The sequence below is a fragment of the Pleurodeles waltl genome, chromosome 2_1 (genome assembly GCF_031143425.1).
Source record: "Pleurodeles waltl isolate 20211129_DDA chromosome 2_1, aPleWal1.hap1.20221129, whole genome shotgun sequence".
NCBI lineage: Eukaryota > Metazoa > Chordata > Amphibia > Caudata > Salamandridae > Pleurodeles > Pleurodeles waltl.
The window spans coordinates 909,906,614-909,928,698 of record NC_090438.1 but is presented as its reverse complement, the minus strand read 5'-3'; the positions used below and the strand labels follow the sequence as shown (position 1 = coordinate 909,928,698).

General features: G+C 45.6%; 1 long non-coding RNA gene across 1 annotated transcript; it reads left to right on the top strand.

Moving 5' to 3' along the window:
- Positions 1–9,934: 9,934 nt before the first annotated feature.
- Positions 9,935–11,881, top strand: LOC138259264 (uncharacterized). The gene is made up of 3 exons (XR_011198696.1): positions 9,935–10,245; positions 10,838–10,941; positions 11,571–11,881. It is a non-coding gene; the product is annotated as an uncharacterized lncRNA (long non-coding RNA).
- The last annotated feature ends 10,204 nt before the right edge of the window (positions 11,882–22,085 follow it).

Below are 22,085 nucleotides of genomic sequence, written 5' to 3'. Positions count from 1 at the left end.
TGACGGTAAGAGCTAAAACGAATCCATAATTGCATAGCACAGGAGATACTTCAATTTATTGTGTCATGACTTTGATCGCCCACTCCTTGTCTTTCTCTCACTATCACACACACACACCTCCTCTTTCAGCATCCATCCATTCATCTTCATTCACACATCATTTCTCCTACTACTGTCAAAACTTACACCATCATTGTTGGAATGGTCATCATCAGAAGTGCCACAACCATCATTCCTCTCCAAATCAGACATCACAAAATCATACAGACCACTCTCATTATCCACTCTTGGTCCTTCACCATCCTTCCTAACTCCCAATTTGAACTTGGAGAACCTTTGTGTTAGAAATGGGGTCTCTAGTTGGCAGAGATATTCACCTTTCTCCAAATAGGGACCACAGTCCTAGTGAGGGTAAGTCACACAATCCAAATTATGCTGTGCCCACCCTCTAGTATCTTGGCACTGAGCGGTCTAGCTTAACTTAGAAGGCAATGTGTAAAGTATTTGTGCAATAAATCATACAGTAACACAGTGAGAACACCACAAAAATACATCAGTGGTCTAAAAAATATATAAGATATTTATTTGATTAAATTGATGTCAAAACGATAAAGATTCAATAAGCACCAGTTGAAATATCACTTTTGCAGGAATAAAAAGAGTCTTAAATCTTAGAAATCAACATTTGTACCAGGTTTGTGTAAAAAATAACATGCACAGAGACCACAGAGGAGGAGGTGCGTGGAAAAATAGGGTGTGCAGCGGAATTTCCGTCATGGTACAGGCAATGCTTCATTTCTTTCCACGCTGCAAGAGGCTTTGCGTTGATTTCTGGCATGCAATCTTGGTTCCTCACTGTGATGCAAGTTTCTCTTTGGCGCCCAGGGATGATGCATGGAAATCCTGGGTGTGCGCAATGAAGTCAGAGGCGCTGCGTCGATCTGGTAGGCAGGCAGCACTTCGATTCTTCACTCATGAAGTCGGGCTGCGTTGTTCTGGCTCGACTGTGCGTCGACCCGGTAGGGCTGTACATCAAATTTCCAGTTGCAACGCAGGCACTGGTTGATCTTTGGGAATTCAGGCTGCTGTGTTTGTGGTTGTCTGGGTGAAATGCACAAGGGAGCTGTCAACCAGCCCAGGTCAGACTTGGATTAGAGACAGGCTGTAAGGCACAGGTGGATTTTAAATGCAGAGAAATGCTCACTTTCTAAAAGTGGCATTTCTAAATTTGTAATATAAAATCCAACCTCACCATTAAGCAGGATTTTCTATTACCCTCACAGCCATACTAAATATGACCTGGTTACCCCTTTCTGATCAAAATCTGCCACTCAAGCCCTAATGCTATCCTATTAAAGGAGCAGGCCTCACAGTAGGGGAAAACAAATTTAGGAGTTTTCCACTACCAGAACAAATAAAACACACATACATGCCCTGCCTTTTACCCACATATCACCATGCCCTATGGGTTACCTAGGACCTACCTTACGAGTGACTTATATGTAGAAGAAAGGGGAATTTAAGGCGTGGCAAGTACTTTTAAATGCCAAGTCGAAGTGGCAGTGAAACTGCACACACAGGCCTTGCAATGGCAGGTCTGAGACATGGTTAAGGGGCTGCATATGTGGGTGGCACAACAAGTGCTGCAGGCCCACTAATAACATCCAATCCACAGGCCCTGGGCACATGTAGTGCTCTTTGCTAGGAACTTCTAAGTTAATCAAATATGCCAATTGGGTATGAACCAATGTTATCATGTTTAAGGGAGAGAGCTTCTGCACTTTAGCACTGGTTAGCAGTCTTAAAACCAGCAAACACAATGTCAGAAAAGTGGAGGGAGGCAGGCAATAAGTTGAGGGATGACCACCCCAAGAATATCAGGGCTTACACTACTGAAATGCATACTTCTCTGTAACTCAATTTTGCTGAATTGGTATGCATTATAACCACTTTCAAAGTATCTGGAAACATTATATATTTTGTAAACTAAACCTGGGACTTTTGCTTTGACCATAACCCCAACATCAACTTTAACTCTGGACACACCGTGTTTTTGATCATAATAGAGCTTGCAAGCAACCTGTGCATTACTGATATTAGACCTAACATTTTCTAGAGACCAGTCTCTGAACCTTTGTTTAGACATCCAACATACATTATCCTTAGTGAAAGGTACCCGCCCATTCAAGATGTTGAAAGGTGAAAATGCTGCTGCTGTTGGGATAGTACAATAGGCCATAACACATTTTGCAACTTCAGTGACCACGATACTCCTTTCTTGATTGAAATTTGAACATTCCCTATTTTAACCCTATTGAAGCATTCAACACAACCATTTCCAGCAGGATGGTTTATTGAAGTGAAATTATGTTTTACCCCATTACTGCTTAAAGGTTCTTTCACTTCTCTTGGAGATTAATTGGGGTCTATTATCAGTGACAGCTCTCTTTGGCAACCCCTCCCTAACAAACATTTCATCCATAAACCACACTGAAAAATATCATCCACCTTTACTACAATTTTGATCTCCGGCTGTTTTAATACGCATCTATTAAAATAATTACATATTTTCTCTTCTCATCCAAATCATGAATGGGACCTATAATGTCCAAACATACTGTTTCACAAAGATTTTCTTCTACCTGCATTGAACACAAAGCTGGCCTCAAAGTGACTTGGGACATCAGCATTCGCAGTTGATGCATTCACAGACACATTTCTTAACTCTCCCTATGTATACCAGGCCACCAATGCATCTCTTGGTTTTTACAATGCCTGAATGCCCCTTGTGATTAATTTTTCCCCCGTGTGACTGGAGGAATGATACAAAAACCACATAACACGTGACCAGAATCATCCGCAGACAATGCATGCCCCCTCACCCATAAATTAATTTAAATATTGGTGTAAACTATCTTTCCTTCCCCTTAAGGATACACTCTTGCCTTTGACATTGCAAAACATCTTATCATCATCATAAGACGATTCCCATTCTTCAATGGAAATTGCATAAGGCAAAGAATCATAAGCTACCCAGCATTCATACCACACAATATCTTGATTACCTGAAGAAAACAAAGGAGATCTACTCAAGCGATCTGCCACATGGATTTTAACTCCAGGACGAGTCTCCACACCATAACTGTAGTCCAATAAATGTAAACATATCCTGGTGATATGTGGTGTGGATTTCATCATACTGCTAGCTGTGAGAAGTTTAACCAAAGGTATATGATCTGCCCTTAATATGGATGTTGCTCTCCAAATAAACTGATATGATTGACTCCCCAAACGCACACCAAAACCTCTTTTTCAATCACAGAAAATCTCTCTTCAGACTTAGTGAGTGACCTTGAAACATATGCAATTTTCACCTCCTTGATATCATCCTCAACTTGGGAAATTTCTGCACCAAAACCTTTACTACTGGCACCAGTAATAATCATCACCTTAAGCGATGGGTCAAACCCACTAAAAGGCATTGCTTAAGTTGTATCTGTCTTAATGACATTATTATCCAAATGTAAATCACTGTTCCATTCAAAATTCACATTTTTAGGGAGGATTACATAGCGTCCCTCTACAAAATTTGGCACAAATTTTGAATAGAATTCTGCTAAACCTAAAAAGAATCTGATGGCATCTTTATTTTTGGCATTTGTGAGTTGCTGATAGCTTCTAATAGTTCTGGTTTTGGAAAACTTCCTCTTTTGCAAACTAAGGCCCTCATTATGATATTGGCAGTAAATCCCCCTTACCGCCACGCTGATGGCCGCCAACTTACCACTGCGGCGGTGGATATCCATTCACTATATTATGACACACACACGCCAATCCGACAGTTTTCTGCCACAGACACAAATCCGCCAGACCAAAGGTCAGTGATAAAGTGGCAGTATCAAAACCCACACCGTTACACCAACAGAACAACATCCACCACATTATGACCCACAAATTCCATGGCAGACATTCAATGGCGGTAAACCATTGGTGGTACATACCGCCGTGCTCACAATGGACACCCATAGACAAAACAACACCACATTGGCCAAATTCAAGCAACACACACCTGACACCCATGCACACCCCACACCCACGCACCCACACCACTATAAAACACACAACATTACCCACAACCCTTTACAATTACAAATTCATTGGCACAAGATGGAGACCAAGACCACCTAGCCAACTAGAGCCACACACCACTCACACCCATACACCACTCATGCACTACACATCGCACGCCACAAAACATTACCCAACCCACCCTCACCAACACACCTAACATAGCACCCAGGGCACCACAAACACCCCCACCCCGTTTCATAGAGGAGGAGTTAAGGGCCATGGTGGAGGAAATTGTCAGGGTAGAGCCACAGGTCTTTGGGGCACAGGTGCAGCAAATATTATTAGCAAGGAAGATGGAGCTATGGCGGAGAATCGTGGACAGGATCAATGCCGTGGGACGCACCCAAGAACAAGGGAAAACATAAGGAACAGGTGGAACGACCTACGGGGGAAGGTACATTCCATAGCAGCAAGACACCAGCTCTCTATCCTGAAGACTGGCAGTGGACCCCCACCTCCCCCCGACAACTCACAGCTTGGGAGGTGCAAGTCTTTGCAATACTGCATCCTGAGGACCTGGCTGGAGTCAGAGGAGGACTGGACTCTGGTAAGTCAACTTTCAACAATTATCAACCCCCATACCTGCATGCCATCACATACCCTCACCCCCATCACTCCACTCCATCCCACGCACTCCACCATCACATCTCTTCCATCCCAATGCCAAGCCCTGCATGCTGTACCAATGCATGGACCCCCCTCACAGCATAGACATTCATCACCAAAGCATGCATGGCATAGAGAAACTAACATAACCACTATACACCAACAATCACATGTAAAAGCTTACAGGGCAACAACAACCATAGAGGGGAGGCCAGGGATATACAATATGTCTTACACATTAACATAACACATCATTTACATCCCCACGGGTACCCCAGCCAATGTCACCGGAGAGGAGGTGCCAGCACTATCCAGTCCCCCAATTAAATAGGCCCACAGTGATGAAAGTAACTCTGGTCTTCAGGATCTGGATGATCTACCTGGCCCATCAGGAACCACTGGACAGCTGGTTACCCAAGCCCAGTCACAGACCACCACAGAGCCTCCCCCATCAGGAAACAACACCACAGCACCCACCCAGCGTCCCCAAACCTCTGTCCACAGGACACATCAATCAGCAGTGTGCCCACCTCTACAGGGACCCTAAGCCACACCTTCACACCCAAGACAATCAGGGACCTGGGGTCAGTGGCAGTGGGCACACGGTTCAGGGGAAAGAGGCACAGGACAACAGAGTCACTGGGAGGACTGCTGTGCACCAGGGGAGGACAGGCCCAGGGAGCCAAACCTCCAGAAGGCACTCTCTGAGATCCTGTGAGCCTACTAACATTCCCAGGACACGATGGGCCATATCCTGGACAACGTGCAGGAGAACAGGCGGCTGCAGGAGGGACAGTACCAGGGGATGAGGGAGGATCAGCAGGCCATTAACAAAACCCTGATCTCCATAGCAGGGGTGCGGACAGACATGGCCAACATTATGAGGGAGGCAGTCCCACACCAGAGGGCCCCTGCCACTAGCCAGTCATCTGAACAGCGTTCTACTTCTGCTGCCTCTAGTGGCCAGGAGGCCCCGCCACAGGACCCACAGGCCATCAGCACTCCTCCCCCTTCAGAAGGAGAACCACCCCGCAAACGTTCCCTATGATCCAGAAAGAAGCCAGAGACATTTGCCAAGACCCCAGCCAGGAAATGAGACTCTCCTGATTGTCACCCTTGTGTCCCACACAGTCACCCTGTCCACCTTGAACTGCTATTGCTCCCCTTCCTATTTCCCATGGACAATGCACCTGTGCTACAAATAGACTGCAACAATACTCTGGATTTTCCTCCATCATCATCCCTCCCATTGCACTTTCCCCCTATATGTTAGCTCTTAAATAAGGACCCTTTGATAGAAATCAAATTCAATTATGTCATGTATTTCAAATATGTATTGATTGAAACAGGTAGAACCAGTGCAAATGAACTGCACATAGAGTGAGCATAGAATTAATGACCTGTAGATGGCTGTTGTGATCACACCAGATATTTGTCATATCACCAACATCTGCAAAATGAATACCCAGAAGGAACAGTAAGTGGGCAAAGAAGTGGAAAATACCAGCATTCCAATGCCACACAGAATGCAACCAAAGTCATTGAAATGTAAAGTTGCAATGTCTCACCTGTGTGTCATTGGAAGTACTGACGGATTACACTTGTTCTATTGTCCTTATTTACATCCTCTGCCTCATCATCACTGTCCACAGGGTCAACTGCTGCCACAGGGGCATCTCCAGTCTCATCCTCCTGCAGAAAAGGGACATGGCGTCTGAGGGCCAGGTTGTGCAAAATGCAACATACCGCTACTATCTGGCAGACCTTCTTGGGTGAGGAGGCACTGGAACCTGGCATTCAGGAGGCCAATGGTTCTCTCAATTATCCTTCTGGTTCGACCATGTGCCTCATTGTAACGTTCCTCTGCCCTTGTCCTGGCATTCCTCAGTGTTTAGCAGCCATGATAGGTTTGGGAACTAGAATCACCTGCAAATATTGAGGGACAACATTTATCCATACACTATCCTATATGGCCAACACCATACCCATACACCAACATATACTGGGTGGGAACCAAGGCTCACATATTAGCTACACCCTGTGCCTCTGTAGTTGGGCCATCACATTTGGGATGCTGCTATTCCTCAGGACAAAGGCATCATACATTGACCAAGGATACTTAGCATTGATTTGGGAGATGTACTGGTCTGCCAAGCACACCATCTGCACATTCATAGAGTGGAAACTCTTATGATTACTGAACACCTGTTCATTCTGGCGAGGGGGGGACAAATGCAATATGTGTTCCGTCATTCACCCCAATTATATTGGGGATATGTCCCATTGCATAAAACTCAGCCTCCACAGTGGCCAAATCCTCAACCTCGGGGAATGCAATATAGCTGCACATGTGTTTTGTCAGGGCAGACAATACTCTTGCCAGCACTATTGAGAACATTGGCTGTGACATTCCTGCTGCCAAGCCCACTGTCACTTGGAAAGAACCAGTTCAGCACTGCTCGAACTTGCACAAGAGGGCAGATCCCAGTGGGGTGACGGATAGCAGATATCAGGTCTGGCTCCTATTGTGCACGGAGCCCTGTGATTGTTGCCCTGTCCAGCCTATAGGTGAGTATTATGTGTCTGTCCTCCAGTGTAGCCAAGTCCACCAAGGGTCTGTACACAGGGGTATGTCTCCATCTCCTGTTCATCTGCAGTGGTAGGAATCTAAGGGACAAAAGAGTGAGGAGCCTGTCACAAACTGAACAATGGAGCCACAACAGGTGTTTGCAATATGTATACATGAAATGGGTCAGTGTGATCTGTACAGTATGTGCCAATTTCTCCTGTGATGCAGCATTATTCCATAGGCCTGTTCCCACCCCTGAAATGGCATCCTCCTGTCCTGTGTGGAGGGATAGGTAGAAGTGAGGTAATCCCGCTGATGTTATGCGCCGTGGTGGTAGGCGGGCGGGAACCGCCGTGCAACTCCTCATTGGTTAATATTGGGCCCTATGGGGTAGTATGGCCAATGGGGATCTACGCCAGAGGTGACGGTATGCACTGCTGTGGACGCGACTGCCATTTTCTATCATATACCACACTTGTTTCCTGACCTTCCATAGGAGAGGACCTACACTGCATGTGCTGCTGTGACCTGTGTCTGGAACCTACCATGGCCCGTGTGACCGGGGAAAGTGCCCCAGCCTTCACTTCGGAGGAATTGGAAAGACTGGTGGATGGGGTCTTACCCCAGTACGGACTGCTGTATGGGCCTCCAGACCAACAGGTTAATACACTGTGGGCACAATACATGTGGCATGCATGTATGGAGGTGTGTGTGAAGGCATTGTGTAAGGGGGAAGGATGTCCTCCTGGCTGGGTACACATTGAGTGCTGGGCTATGTGTGTGCCAATAGTGCTAGAAACAGGTATGGTGGGCCACATGTATAACTGGCTGGACTGTTTGTCTAATTGTGTTCTCCTGTCTGTATTCCCTCTACAGGTTAGAGCCCATCAAAAGAAGGGTATGTGGCGTGCCATCGCCAAGGAGGTGCAGACTCTTGGGGTCCATGGCACCGCAAACAGTGGGAGGTCCTGAAACGCTGGGCACGGAAGGGCATGGAGGCCGAGCAGGGGCTGGCCTCCCAACGAGGAAAGGGTGCCCATCGAATCTTGACCCTCCTGATGGCCTGCATACTGGTGGTGGCCTATCCACAGCTGTATGGGCACTTGAGGGCAACACAGCAGCTACAAGGGGGTGAGTACAGTGACTATCATTACAACTTACGACTGGTGGGGTGGTATCCGGGTGGTGGTTGTGTGTCAGTGTGTGCCCCTAGGCCAGGCCAGACATAGCTGAGTAGGTCCTCTGGTGGCTAAAGGTCTGAAGGAGAAATACTGCCTACCGAGCTTGTTAGCATCCACTACTGGGCAGGGCTGTGTGGGTCACGGGTGAGCTGTAGTAGGAGGTGTGTGCTCCTCCTCATGCCTTGTTGGCTACCAATATCACTGGTAGTGCAATGCATAGTGTGTAGGCCTGTACCTCGTGTGAGAGGGTGCTGTGTACACCAAAGGTGGTGCTGGTGCAGTCATTCACCCAGTGTATCCTTTGTCTCTCTCCCCCTTTTCTTTTTTTGTCATCCTGTCCTTATGTACATTAGCATCATCTGGTGGAAGAGCAGAGACACCGGTGACAGAGGGAGTTGCATCCCACAGGACCCTGGAGGCAGAGTCCACCAATGCTGAGGGCACCAGTGGGACAGAGGGTGAGGGGAGCACCACGGTGGAGACTGGAGTGGACAATACAGACTATGATACCTCCTCTGGTGGGAGCTCTCTGGTGGTGGTGGACACCTCTGTGACCACCCCAGCTACAGACACAGCCGACACTCCGTACCAGCACCGCCCTGCCAGGAGCCTCTCAGCGAGTTGCCCGTCCCCGCTCACCCAGGAGGGTGGGCATCTCCTTCACCCCAGGAACCTCAGGCCCTGCCCCAGTCAGCCCTGCTGCCCTGAGTGAGGAGGCTATTGACCTCCTGAGATCCATCTCTGTAGGGCAATTAAGCATTTGCTAAAAATAATTTCATCATATTCTCCATCATGTGTCACAACAACTCTGCATTTCTGTATCAACATTGGTTGTTACTTATTAACTGGTTTTCGTTGTCACATTTCTATATGTTCTTAGAATGTTTGAATAAATATTCATATGTGGCAGCATGGGGCATTAGCCACACTTCTATAGTGGTGTTGTAGTAATTACACTTATTGTAAATTTTGGTTGCCTAATTATTCCAATTTATTTCTTGATACTGGTTATTGTCTCTGTTTACATACATGTACCAATTTATATATTTGGATCATCATGCATATTTGTACCCCTTGGGGCATTTTTTATTTGTAAATAATTATTCTAGATGTTCGGTATCAAAATATATGGGTAGCATCATGGGACATTGACCATTTTTCTATAAGGGGCTATTGTTATGTTCGCCCATATACTTTCAATACCTAGTTTTTCGACAAAAATTGTGACCCATCTGTACTATTGTTCCTCTTTGTTTTGCATACACATGTTCTGGCAATATGTAATGTCACAGCCTACGGGTGCTCTACTTGTAAACTTTTGACTTTGTTCTTAATTGAACTCTTTTTTTCTTGGACTCTTGTACTCACAGATGTTCCCCTCAATTTTGAGGGCTTCCATCTACTGTAGCGTTCCTTTTCTCTATGGACTTTTCTTTTTGCACAACTGGTGTTCCCTGCTTTTGTACAGCTTCTTCCTAACTTTCACAAACATTCAATTTTGTGTCTCCCCACCGTCTATTGTTTTGTTTCTTTTCACCGTGTTTCCTATTACAATATGGCCGCCACTCGGGCTGCTGCACTTTGTTTTGAACAATGTGTGTTTTTTTGTCTCCCCTTTTCCTTGACAGTTTAGTCCTTCTTCACTTTCCTTGTCACACACATATGTCGGGCGCGTACTTTAAATAATGCGGATATCATTTCACCGACTCTTCGAACTGATCTAGAACAACTCGGGTCTACGGCACTTGCCCATTTACAGTGAGTCACGGGCCCGGCGTTTGTCTGGCTGTGGTTAGAGAACTACGGTCAGGGGTTTTTATGTTACAGTACATCTCCGCAACTTGGCGTTTGTCTCAGCATGTTTATAAAGGTGTACGATGAGGGGTGCTTTGCTACAGCGTGGTTTCGCGTTCATTTTGTTTCGGATTTTAGCAACCAATACTTACTATTTTGGTACCTGGCCACTAATGGTCATTCAGATTTGTTTCTGATGATTAACCTCGAACTACTTGACATTAGTGTTTTTTGATTTCCGTGTAACTATTTGTAGGCTTTGAAACTCGACTGTTTATTGAGTTTTCACGGACGTTATACTTAGCTGTTTACATGCCTTCTTTTTCGATAGGTGTAACAACAGGTCTCCGTGCTTACTGCTCAGCCGACCCGTATAAACATTATTAGTTTACGGCACTCGGGCATTACGTGTCTTTTGGCACAGGTTTGATTCACCTAATTTGGGATATATTACCATTGGTTATATAATCATTTATGGAAAATATCGGTAGGCTCTTTGGGAAATTTATGGCTTCTAGCATATTGTTTGGATTAATGGCTCTGTATCTGTTTTTAGAATCACGACCTCTGACTAATAAGGGTCCCCTACGTATGGTTACTCTTCACCTGTTTGGACTTTTTCCTACCGTGGCACACTTACACCCATCAGCCCAACTACAGGTAGTTCACTAATCATTACCTATTTGTGCAATACGTGGTTTCTGGAGTATTAGTTGCCCCTTTCCGTATCTGAAGTAAAAAAAATTGGCCGCTGCTCCTAGTTATTTTCTCCTTCCAGTTTCAGATACGAAGAACACACTTTTAATTTAGACTGACGTAATGATTTTGTTAAATTACATCGTCTTTTAGGTATGGTTACAAGATCACATGTTCTGTTCCCTTTGGATACGCATATGAATGCATGTATTTTCTGGTTTACTCACATCTATTGTATTCTAGTATATGGGTATCTCACTTACGTTTCTCTTCGGCACTAATACACAACTACTTTGGTGGTTCCTAATCACTGGATTGGTTGGAATACTGCGAGCCTTTCTCTTTCCCTACACACAAATACTTGGTGTTTCCTCATTAGTCTTTTATAAGTTCTTTTTGATTTGCCATGTCCACTGTTCCTATATCTTGGCTGTCCATTACCTGGAGCTCTTCATTCACCTTAGGTTCCTCTTTAGGGACTGAGACTCTTTTCTGTTGTGTTTTTTTTTTCATTATTTGTTCGTTTGTATCTTTATGCTGTTCAGTTAAGAACAAAATAAAGTATGAATATATATATATATGTTTTTCTGCAGCCTTGAAAAAGTGACCAGCGTGGCGAAACACGTGTTGGCTGTGTTTGGAGTGATATTCTCTCTCAGTGAATGTAACTGCGCTTTCAAATAAAGAGACTTTCTTCTAAGAAAATGTGAATACCTACGTGCCGTCTTCTTCTTCTGTCCTTAGGAACTCATGCACTGCGGATTCTATTACCTACATTATACTGTTGTTTACATTGTGTGCTGTGATCTTGTTTTGCTCATTATTATTTGTGTATAGCCTTACACATTGTCTGTGCCTATGGGTAGTAAGGCTTTTTGACCACCTGCAACATTTTTGATTGTATAATCTCCTCTACTGTGATTACTTCCCTGGAAGTGCGGCCATCTTCACCCTTACTACCCCATCAATACAATTGTGAATGCCATCCAGGGGGCTGGCAGCTCAGATGCAACAATCTAATGCATTCCTGGAGGGCATTCACTGTGGATTGGAGGCCCAACAGAGATCGATTCAGGCTCTGGCCTCCGCTCTGATGGCAGCCATTGTCCCTGTTTCAACCGTCCCTCCTCCAACTTCCACTTCCCAGTCCCATTCTCCTCAACCCCAACCCTCCCAAGAACACAGCCAGACGAGCATGCACACAAGACAATACCCAAGAGTGTCACAGGCAAACACAAGCACCACACTTCATCCCACAGGAAAATTACACAAGCACCATCCAGTTGCAGACACAACAACATCTACTATGTCCACTGTCTCCCCCTCCTCCTCCTCCACCTCCCACCCAGTTATGTCCACACTCACACCTGTATGCACTACATCATCATCCACTACCTGCATCATCATGACACCAAGCAAAACACACACCTCACTGGCAGACACCTCCACAACATCCATCCACACGTCCCCTATGTCCTCTCTCACTGTGTCTGTCCCCCCTCCTAAAGTACACAAATGCAAGCACTCAGACACCCAACAGCCATCCACCTTACAACAACATACAACCCATTCACCTGCACCCAAATCCAGCAGACAAACACCTCCAACAACCACTCCCTCATCCTCCGCTCCCATTACTTCTCCCTCTTCCTGCCCCAATGTCACTAAAAAGCATTTCCTTTCCACCATTGACCTCTTCCTTAACCCTCTCCCCTGTCCTGCACGTATGGACAGGGTATAAAGAAACTAGCCAAGCACCTCAGCCAAACAGTACACAGGCCCAGTTCCATCTGCACCTACTTGTAGTGGAAAGGATTCCAGCCCACTAATACTGAAGGGGAAGGAGCCAGCACCAGCCATCAAAGAGGGGAAGGAGCTTGCACCAGCCATCAAAGAGGGGAAGGAGCCTGCACCAGCCAGCAAGAAGGGGAAGGAGCCTGCACCAGCAAGCAAGAAGGGGAAGGAGCCTGCACCAGCAAGCAAGAAAGGGAAATAGCCTGCACAAGCAAGCAAGAAGGGGAAGGAGCCTGCACAAGCAGCTGTCACAGAGCCCCCACCGCCAGCCGTGGTTGTGCAGCCATCAGTGGGTGCAGGGGCTGAGCAGGAGCTTCCCACTACTACCACCACCACCACCATAGTGCAGCCATTGCAGGGTGCACAGGCTGAGCAGGAGCCTCCCACTACTACCACCACCTCCACAGTGCAGCCATCACTGCCGTTGGACCCCATGTGATCCAGCCTCCATGGGCTGCCATGCAGCCTGTCCCCTCAAGAAGCAGTGGGCGAGTCACCCACCTGAGAGACTGTGGCCTTGCACTCCCTAGTACCAAGCACACCGCTTGTTGCCCACCTCCAGAACCAGTGTGGGAGACACCCACCTGAGAGACTGTGGTCTTAAATTCCCCAGGACTAATCACAGGGCATGTTGCCCCCTCCAGAACCAGTGTGGGAGACACCCACTCAAGGGGTTGTGGCCTTGAATTCCCCAAGACCAAGCACAGGGCTTGTTGCCCCCTTCAGAACCAGTGTGAGAGACACCCACTCGAGAGACTGTGGCCTTGCACTCCCCAAGACCAAGCACAGTGCTTGTTGCCCCTCCAAAACCAGTGTGGGAGACACCAACCCGAGAGACTGTGGCCTTGAACTCCCCAGGACCAATCACAGGGCATGTTGTCCCCTCCAGAACAAGTGTTGGAGACACCCACTCGAGGGGTTGTGGCATTGCATTCCCCAGGACTAAGCACAGGGCTTGTTGCCCCCTCCAGAACCAGTGTGGGAGATACCCACTCAAGAGACTGTGGCCTTGCACTCCTCAGGACCAAGCACAGGGCATGTTGCCCACTCCATTACCAGTGGTCTTGTTTCCCCATCCGGCTGCGGTACCTCCCACACCACCTGAGGTGCCTGCCTATTTGCCAGCTGATGCCCCAGCAGTGTTCTCTCAGTATTGGTGCAGGAAACGAGGGGGGCCTTGGATTTTGCCCTGTGGCCATGTGGCCCCTGTGAACTGAGGACTGGGCAGTGTCCCTTTTTTGTACATTTGTACATTTCTGTTGCGTTGGCAAAATGTATTATTGATTTTGTGTTGATCTTATTACAATCACTTTAGTCAATTCCTGTTGTCCTTGCATCATTCAGCCAATTCACGGGGATACATTGTTTCCTTGTGCAGCTGGTTGTGTGTATGGCGTGTATGGGTGTGGGGGGTGTTGTGCGTGTGTGTGTCACTCTCGTTCCCCCCCCCTCCCTTGTATGCTAGGTGGCTGTACTCACCGTTGTCGTCTTCGCCGGCATTGGTGTTCGTGGTGGAGCATAACGTAGAAGATCATCGGAAATACCTGCAGTTCTGGTTCCATGGCAGCGTGGTTCTTCCCTGTGTCTCCAATGGTGAGTCCTTTGACTTCTGTGCAGTGTTTTCGGCAGGCTTTTGATGACATTGGTACCGCCCCGGAAAAGGTGGCGGTTTGGCATGCCATAATATGGTGGGCAGAACTCTGTCTTCTGCCTGGCTGTAGGCGGCTACCACCGTGGTGACTGTTGTTTCTGCCCTGGCAGTCGGAGTGGTACATTGGCTCACTTTTGGAGATCTATCCGCCATGGCCATAATTTGGCAGTACTTACCACCAGCCTGTTGGCGGTATTACCGCCACTTTATCACAGACCGCCAGGGTTGTAATGAGGGCCTAAATGTCCTAGGTAGGTGACAGACTCTTGAGCTAATTTATATTTTTAAAACTCTACTGTCAAATCCCTCTCCTCAAGTAAATCCCATGCATTTTCAATCTAGAATCATGTTCCTTCCTCGTCTTCACCATGATAAATATGTTGTCTGAGAAAAATTCAATACCCTCCAGAGTCTTAAACCGTTTGAACATACAGCATTGAAACATCACAGCCACTTATGCTAGACCAAAACGTATGTGGCAGAATTTATAAGAGCCATAAGGTGTAATAAAGGCTACCAAGGGTCTACAGTTAGGAGGTTGTAACACATGGAGATACGCTGATTTCAAATCTAGTATTGTGAACCATTGCACCCCCTTGGCCATTGTCAGCAATTCACCAATTCTTGGCAAAGGAACCTTTTCTATTAGCATATTCTTATTAAGGTCCCTCAGATCAATAAGTAATCTTTTTTACCCATTGTGACATCTTGCAAACACTAAAGGTGCCAATCATTCTGAAAATTCCACTTGCTCAATTCACTTTCCACTTCACATCTGACAGCAAAATAAATATATCTTGCTTTGTGAGAGACTGGTACTGCATCTTTTTTTAACTACAATCCTATAGGAAAACCAAATAAGTTCACCCATATTACCTGAGAAAACTTTAGAAAATTCCATCTTCAAATTGCGCACAAAAGGTTCATCTCAATTAACCAGTGATACTTGCTCTGGAGTGAGGGGGCAAGTTTAATACCTAAAGCTCGTTGATCAATCCACCACCAACACTGAAGGACTCCTTTCTGCAACATACAGTTTCCCAGATGCTGTTATATCCTTGAACTTGAAAAGTTTACAACTTGCACCCTTTGATGGGGATAGGTCCACCATTGAAACTCTGAGAACGGACATCAGATGGCAACACCTGTGTTACTAATGTATCAACAAACTTCTCTTCCCACAAAAAATGTATTGATAATCGTAAATGGTGACCAAGAATCTGCTATAATATTAACTATAATCCATCCAAAATTAATTTCACAAATATGTTTTTTCTTGAATGGAGCTTGACGTTCAATACACCAGACTCAATGTATAGTACAAGTCCCCTAACTTTCTGTCTCCATCTGAAGAGTTAGATCCAGACTTGTTCCACACACATTGAACCTTGGCCCCTGACATTTATTTTCTTTCACACCCTGCCAAGACAACCTATGATTCCACACTATGAACATTTTTGTTTAGCAGAAGGGCACTTTGTCATAAACCAAATGTTCAGTAATACCACAACAATAACATTCTTTTGTTTTTGATCGAAAAACCTTGTTTTCAGATTGCTTCTTGATAGGTTTAAAGTCACTGCTAACAGTGACATCGCTATACTGTGCCAGAGATTTCCCCTTTGTCACTTCACACACTTTCTCAACCTTTCAATGAGTAACATTAGCTATTTGGGTGCTTCTTTTTGATAATTCCTATAATTTGACAAACACAATAACATCCTTCTAACGGGAATCACCATACACATATAAGTTCCACTGAATGTCAAATCAAATCAAATCATTAACATTTATAAAGCGTGCTACTCACCCGTGCGGGTCTCAAGGCGCTAGGGGAAAAGGGTGGGGGGGGTTACTGCTGCTCGAAAAGCCAGGTTTTTAGGAGTCTCCGGAATGCGGAGTGGTCCTGGGTGGTCTTGAGGCTGGTGGGGAGGGAGTTCCAGGTCTTGGCTGCCAGGAAGGAGAAGGATCTCCCACCCGCAGTGGAGCGGCGGATGCAAGGGACGGCAGCGAGCGCGAGGCCCGAGGAACGGAGGAGACGGGTGGGGGCGTAGAAGCTGAGGCGACGGTTGAGGTAATCCGGTCCCTTGTTGTGGAGGGCTTTGTGTGCGTGGGTGAGAAGTCGGAAGGTGATCCTTTTGCTGACTGGGAGACAATGCAGGTGTCTCAGGTGTGCGGAGATGTGGCTGTTGCGGGGTACGTCGAGGATGAGGCGGGCCGGGGCGTTTTGAATACGTTGCAGGCGTTTTTGGAGCTTGCCGGTGGTCCCAGCATAGAGGGTGTTGCCGTAGTCCAGGCGGCTCGTGACGAGGGCGTGGGTCACGGTTTTTCTAGTGTTGGCGGGATCCAGCGGAAGATCTTGCGGAGCATGCGGAGGGTGAGGAAGCAGGCGGAGGACACGGCGTTGACTTGCTTGGTCATGGTGAGAAGAGGGTCCAAGATGAAGCCGAGGTTTGGGGCGTGGTCTGCAGGGGTCGGTGCGGTGCCGAGGGCCGTGGGCCACCAGGAGTCGTCCCAAGCGGACGGGTTGTTGCCGAGGATGAGGACTTCCGTTTTGTCAGAGTTCAGCTTTAGGCGGCTGAGCCTCATCCAATCTGCGACGTCCTTCATGCCCCCTTGTAGGATGGTCTTGGCACTGGCGGGGTCCTTGGTGAGGGAGAGTATAAGTTGGGTGTCGTCGGCGTAGGAGGTGATGATGATGTTGTGCTTGCGTACGATGTCGGCGAGGGGGCTCATGTAGACATTGAAGAGTGTCGGGCTGAGCGATGACCCTTGAGGTACGCCGCAGATGATCTCGGTGGGGTCTGATCGAAACGGAGGGAGGTAGACTCTTTGGGATCGGATTGAGAGGAAGGAGGCGATCCAGTCCAGGGCCTGGCCTTGGATCCCGGTGGAGCAGAGGCAGGTGATTAGGGTGCGGTGACAGACAGTGTCGAAGGCAGCCAAGAGGTAGAGGAGGATGAGGGCGACTTTTTCACCGTTGTCCATCAGGGTTCTGATGTCGTCTGTGTCTGAGATGAGGGCGGTTTCAGTGCTGTGGTTGGTTCGGAATCCGGTTTGTGAAGGGTCGAGCAGGTTTTGTCTTCTAGGAAGGTGGTCAGCTGTTTGTTGACGGTCTTCTCTATTACCTTGGTGGGGATAATTATTAGTGTGCACAAGGATTTGATCTGTAATGAGGTCATAATGAAGGTTAACAAATTTACAAGTTATGGCTAACTTATTTAGGTTAGAAATGCAGTGTTTTACACGTTCATTTTTATTCTGCTTCCTCTGGAAACAACGACAACGATCTATTGCTAGAGAGACAATAGGTAAAATATGAGTGTCCAAATCCCCCAGCGTGTTTTTGTAAACATCAAATTCTTCATGTGATCTACCTTTCTTCTGCATTTGGTTGTAAATCCTTAACCTTTATGGACCTAATCAGTGGAGATTTTTTTTTTCTTTTTTGAAGAAGAGGATCTTTTCATCTTCCAATGTAGAGTTTTAGTTTACAAAATACTCTTTGCATTCGGGCCATTTCATCACAGTTCACCTGGCACAGGTAAGAATTCTTGTGGGGAGTTAACGAAAAGGTTTGAGACACACACATTCTGTAGAAGTAATTTCTTCACTTGTGCGGGTTCTCAGAGTGAGCTTGTCAGTTGTGTTGCTCAACTCTTCACCACTTTGTAAGAGAGGAGCCTGACAAGTGGATGAATGTAAGAAAAATCTCCTTTGTTTCTTCTCCTGTCTTGCCAACACAAATGTGTCTCTTTCCATCCTTCACTTTTCCAAGTGTTGCCTTGTAATGCCCAAGAGCTCACATTCTACATTTCCTCAACCCCTCAATATTTTACAAGAAATAGGATACACAACACATAGAGGAATATGTATTGCGGTATGCATAATCTGATGTACACTTACTATAGGTAGTTAATAAACTGGCCCATGGCTCTTCTTATTCGTTCAAATAGCATTACCATGCCCAACTAATGCTCAACCAAGTGAAGTGGATACTAGTGGGGAAGATTAATGGTTGACATCACCAGACAGCAGCTAGTTCAGGAAAGGATCAGAAGTAGGAAGTGAAGAAAGAGTTATTATACAGGACAGGTTGTTCTACTTATTGACATCTGCAGCATGAATGTAAAAGAGTCCTACACAAATCCAATGTGCTTCGCTATGTGCTTCACCATATCCATCTTGAACTGTAGACAGACTTGATGTTCAACCTTCATCAGTGAGTTAACCTCAAAATTAACACCACAGATTCACCCCTCTGCTGCTAGAAGTGTCTGTTTCCCTCACACCCTTCTGCTCAGTGGGACTGGGAGTCCCAGGTGATGCTTAAAAAATTAACTCCTGGGTTGCTGCAGTCCAATTTGTAGATTTCTCTGTCAGAATAAACCATTTTGGTACAATACAATGCTTTTTAAAACTAAATATGGCACCTGTAGAATGTGCCTTAAAACCTATATATTAGCAAGCATAGGCCCTCATTACAAGCCTAGCGGTCGGTGATAAAGTGGCGGTAATACTGCCAACAGGCCGGTGGTAATTAAGGCCAAATTATGACCATGGCTAAAAGTCACTTTAGCACACCGACCACCAGGGCAGAAACAACAGGCACCACAGTGGTCGCTGCCTGCAGCCAGACGGGAGTCAATGTTCTGCCCACTGTATTAAGACCCTGCAATCCGCCACCTTTCCGGGGCAGTACCAACGACATCAAAAGCCTGGCCGAAACAGACCTCAGAAGGGAAACGACTCACCTTTAGAGACACAGGGAACAATCACACTGCCATGGAGCCTGAGCTGCAGATCTTCCCAATGATCTTCTACGTCCTGCTCCACCATGAACACTGTTGAAGCAGATATGCTAATTAAGAAAATTATTAATGATGTTTATGTGCTTATATAATGAAAAATGAATGAAAATGAAAATTAATTGTAGAGAAAATAATGTGCACGTTTGAAAATGTGCTCTCGGGGCATGGCAGCCACGTGCAAGATTTTACTAATATAACTGAAAATGTATGAAATAATGAAAATATGAGAAAAATGTAGCAATATGTCATAATGAAATGAATAACCTATGTTTTACTTCAATTTGTAGTGTTAACTTAGCCGAATTTAAGGCCTAGTTTTCCTTGGCCTCGCACACTGAGAGTAGAAACAATAACCACGTTTACAAGAAGCTGCTGCGGCCTGTCCTTGACTCACCCGATGTTAAAGTTGTTTAGCTAGAATTTTCTGCAATGTACCGGCGACAGGAGATGATGAAGACAATTTGATGCAAGTATGAGTAGAGTAGGCTAAATGTACTTTCCCAGGACTTGAACATTGAAGGCACTGAATGAAGAGGAACATGCAACAATTTCAATACCTGAAGAGCCGGATGATGAGGACATCATATACCGGACCAATCCACATCTTGTGACAGGACTGATATTACATTTTGTAGATTTGGTAAACAAATACTATAGGTTTAAGTAATATCTACTGACTGACCAATTAGGCATTAGGGGGATGGACTGGGAGACCCTAATAAAAAGTCATGACAAGGGGCTAAAATTTCAGATGCGAGGGGAGAATTGATGACGTCAGGAGACGCTGTCCAAGGTTCTGTCGTTGGGCTCATACTCTGTGAGCCTGATGCGTGGCTGAGTAATTGATGACCTGGAGATGAAGACTGACTTGTGCTGATCCATCCTGGACAGATAGCTATGAAACTGTGACAGACAAATTGTGCTTTTTCGTCTAGGTACCAACTGCGCTGATTATAGAATAATTCCTTAGATAGATTTTTTTAAATTGATGTTTTCTCTAAATTGTTTTCGCATGAAGGCCCACATGCTGATGTTAATCTTGGTTAGGTAGGCTGTTAAGGTGATGTTGACAGTTGACATGAGTGACGAGCTAATTGCTGAACTCTGCTATTAATGCTGGTATTCTTGGCAGGTGTAGATGTATTTACGCATATGGTGCTTTCAATATATATGATGATGGTGTTTTCATTAACAAATTAATAACTGAGTGTATTGAATAAAGAGTAAACTAACGGATTATTTAGAATTGTAATCAGTAGGGAAATAAAAATTGTTTAACTCATTACTGATCTGTGGTTATACATGTGTAGATGGTTTTTGAGCTAAGCTTTCCAAAGAATGTTCCTTGATTATTGAGGTTAATTATTGATTCAGTGATCACTGCATGACTGGGATACTCTATGCGATTCAAAAGGTTCATCGACCTATGTGCGTCCCCTTGTAAGTTTATTTACTAAGGACCAGGCGCTCTAGCAGCTTTTGGTAGCAGCTTGATGATTCGTTTCTTTGGAGATCTAGTTATGTGATGATTACTGGTTATGGTGGTAGTTTAAGTTAAGGTTAGTTGTTCGTATTTCCTTTTTATGAAGTTTGAATTTTGTTTTTCTGAAATGGCAATTGTAGCAATGATGATGTCCCCTTAAGCCCAGAAATGACTTTCCCAGATCCTGGATCCTGTTAGTAAAGTTGGGTATGTTCACAGTGTTCTTGTGGTAGTATGAAAGTGGTAGCTTGCGCTTGGAAAAGGCTTAAGCAAATCGCAGGTGAATTGTGATGAATGTGAGGTAAAGTAGGGAGTCTGCGTACTCCAGTTGAGGTTAGTAAGAGTGTGCATACTCCTTAGCATAAGAGTAGGGAAGTCGTCGAACTTCACATGTGTGTGGCACTTTTGTGCTCAAAAATTGTCCACGTGGTTGTTGGTGATGTACGGTCTCTGCGTGGTCTAAGACTCCGGAGTATATTGACAAGTGCAGGAGACACTTGGTTATATGTTGTAATCTGGCTGGTTTAGTAGGTTGATCAGGCGTGGTCAACAAGTCGGTGTGTGAGTTAAACTAATAAGATAATTTTTTTTGACTGAGATTTCGTGAGTAGTATGTGCACCAGGACTGACCCATTGATCAGTTGAGAGTGAAATTCGTGGGTTGAATTTTGCTTGCAAATGTGGGAGACTGAGAAAGAGGAATAGCTACATGTGCGAAAGAGCCATTAATGAAAATCCGTAAGGTCTCTGAAGCGAGTGTCTCCCTTCCTGTAGTAAACCAGCAGGTTTGTTTCAGTTAGTGGCTTTTGATTAAAGTGCTCGCAATAATCTACATTAGTTGTGTGAACTGGAGTTTAGGAGGACAAGCTGCAAGACTTTGTCAGCCGCAGTGTGTGAGTGTGACATCAGTGTGCGCCGTGCTGGGATAGGTTGGTTGGTAAGAAGTGTGGCGAGCGGATTGGCAGCCGTCCGTAACAGGCAATTGGTTGGGAAAACAGGTGAAGGGAATCTTAGGAGTAAAAGTAATTTCCTTATTGAATTGAAATAAATACAATAGACAAAATGAAGTTTTTCAAGGCGTTCAGAAGTGCTATGAAGGGTGATTCTTACATTAAGGTGTCAGTGGAGGAGCCAACCCCACCGGAATATTCTCCGGCTTAAATTGTAATGGAGGAGCGAGGTGTCGCACCGTGTCTTTGGTTAAAGCAGTGTTGTAATCTAACAAAGAAGTTAGGAGCTTTAGCTTTTCCAGAGCAGGGAACACTTAATTTGACAATTTTGGATGAATTGCGAATGGTATTATATGAGATGAAGCCATTACTGAGACCAACACAGTTTGAAGCTTTAGCGGTTCGGGAGCTGGTGGCCA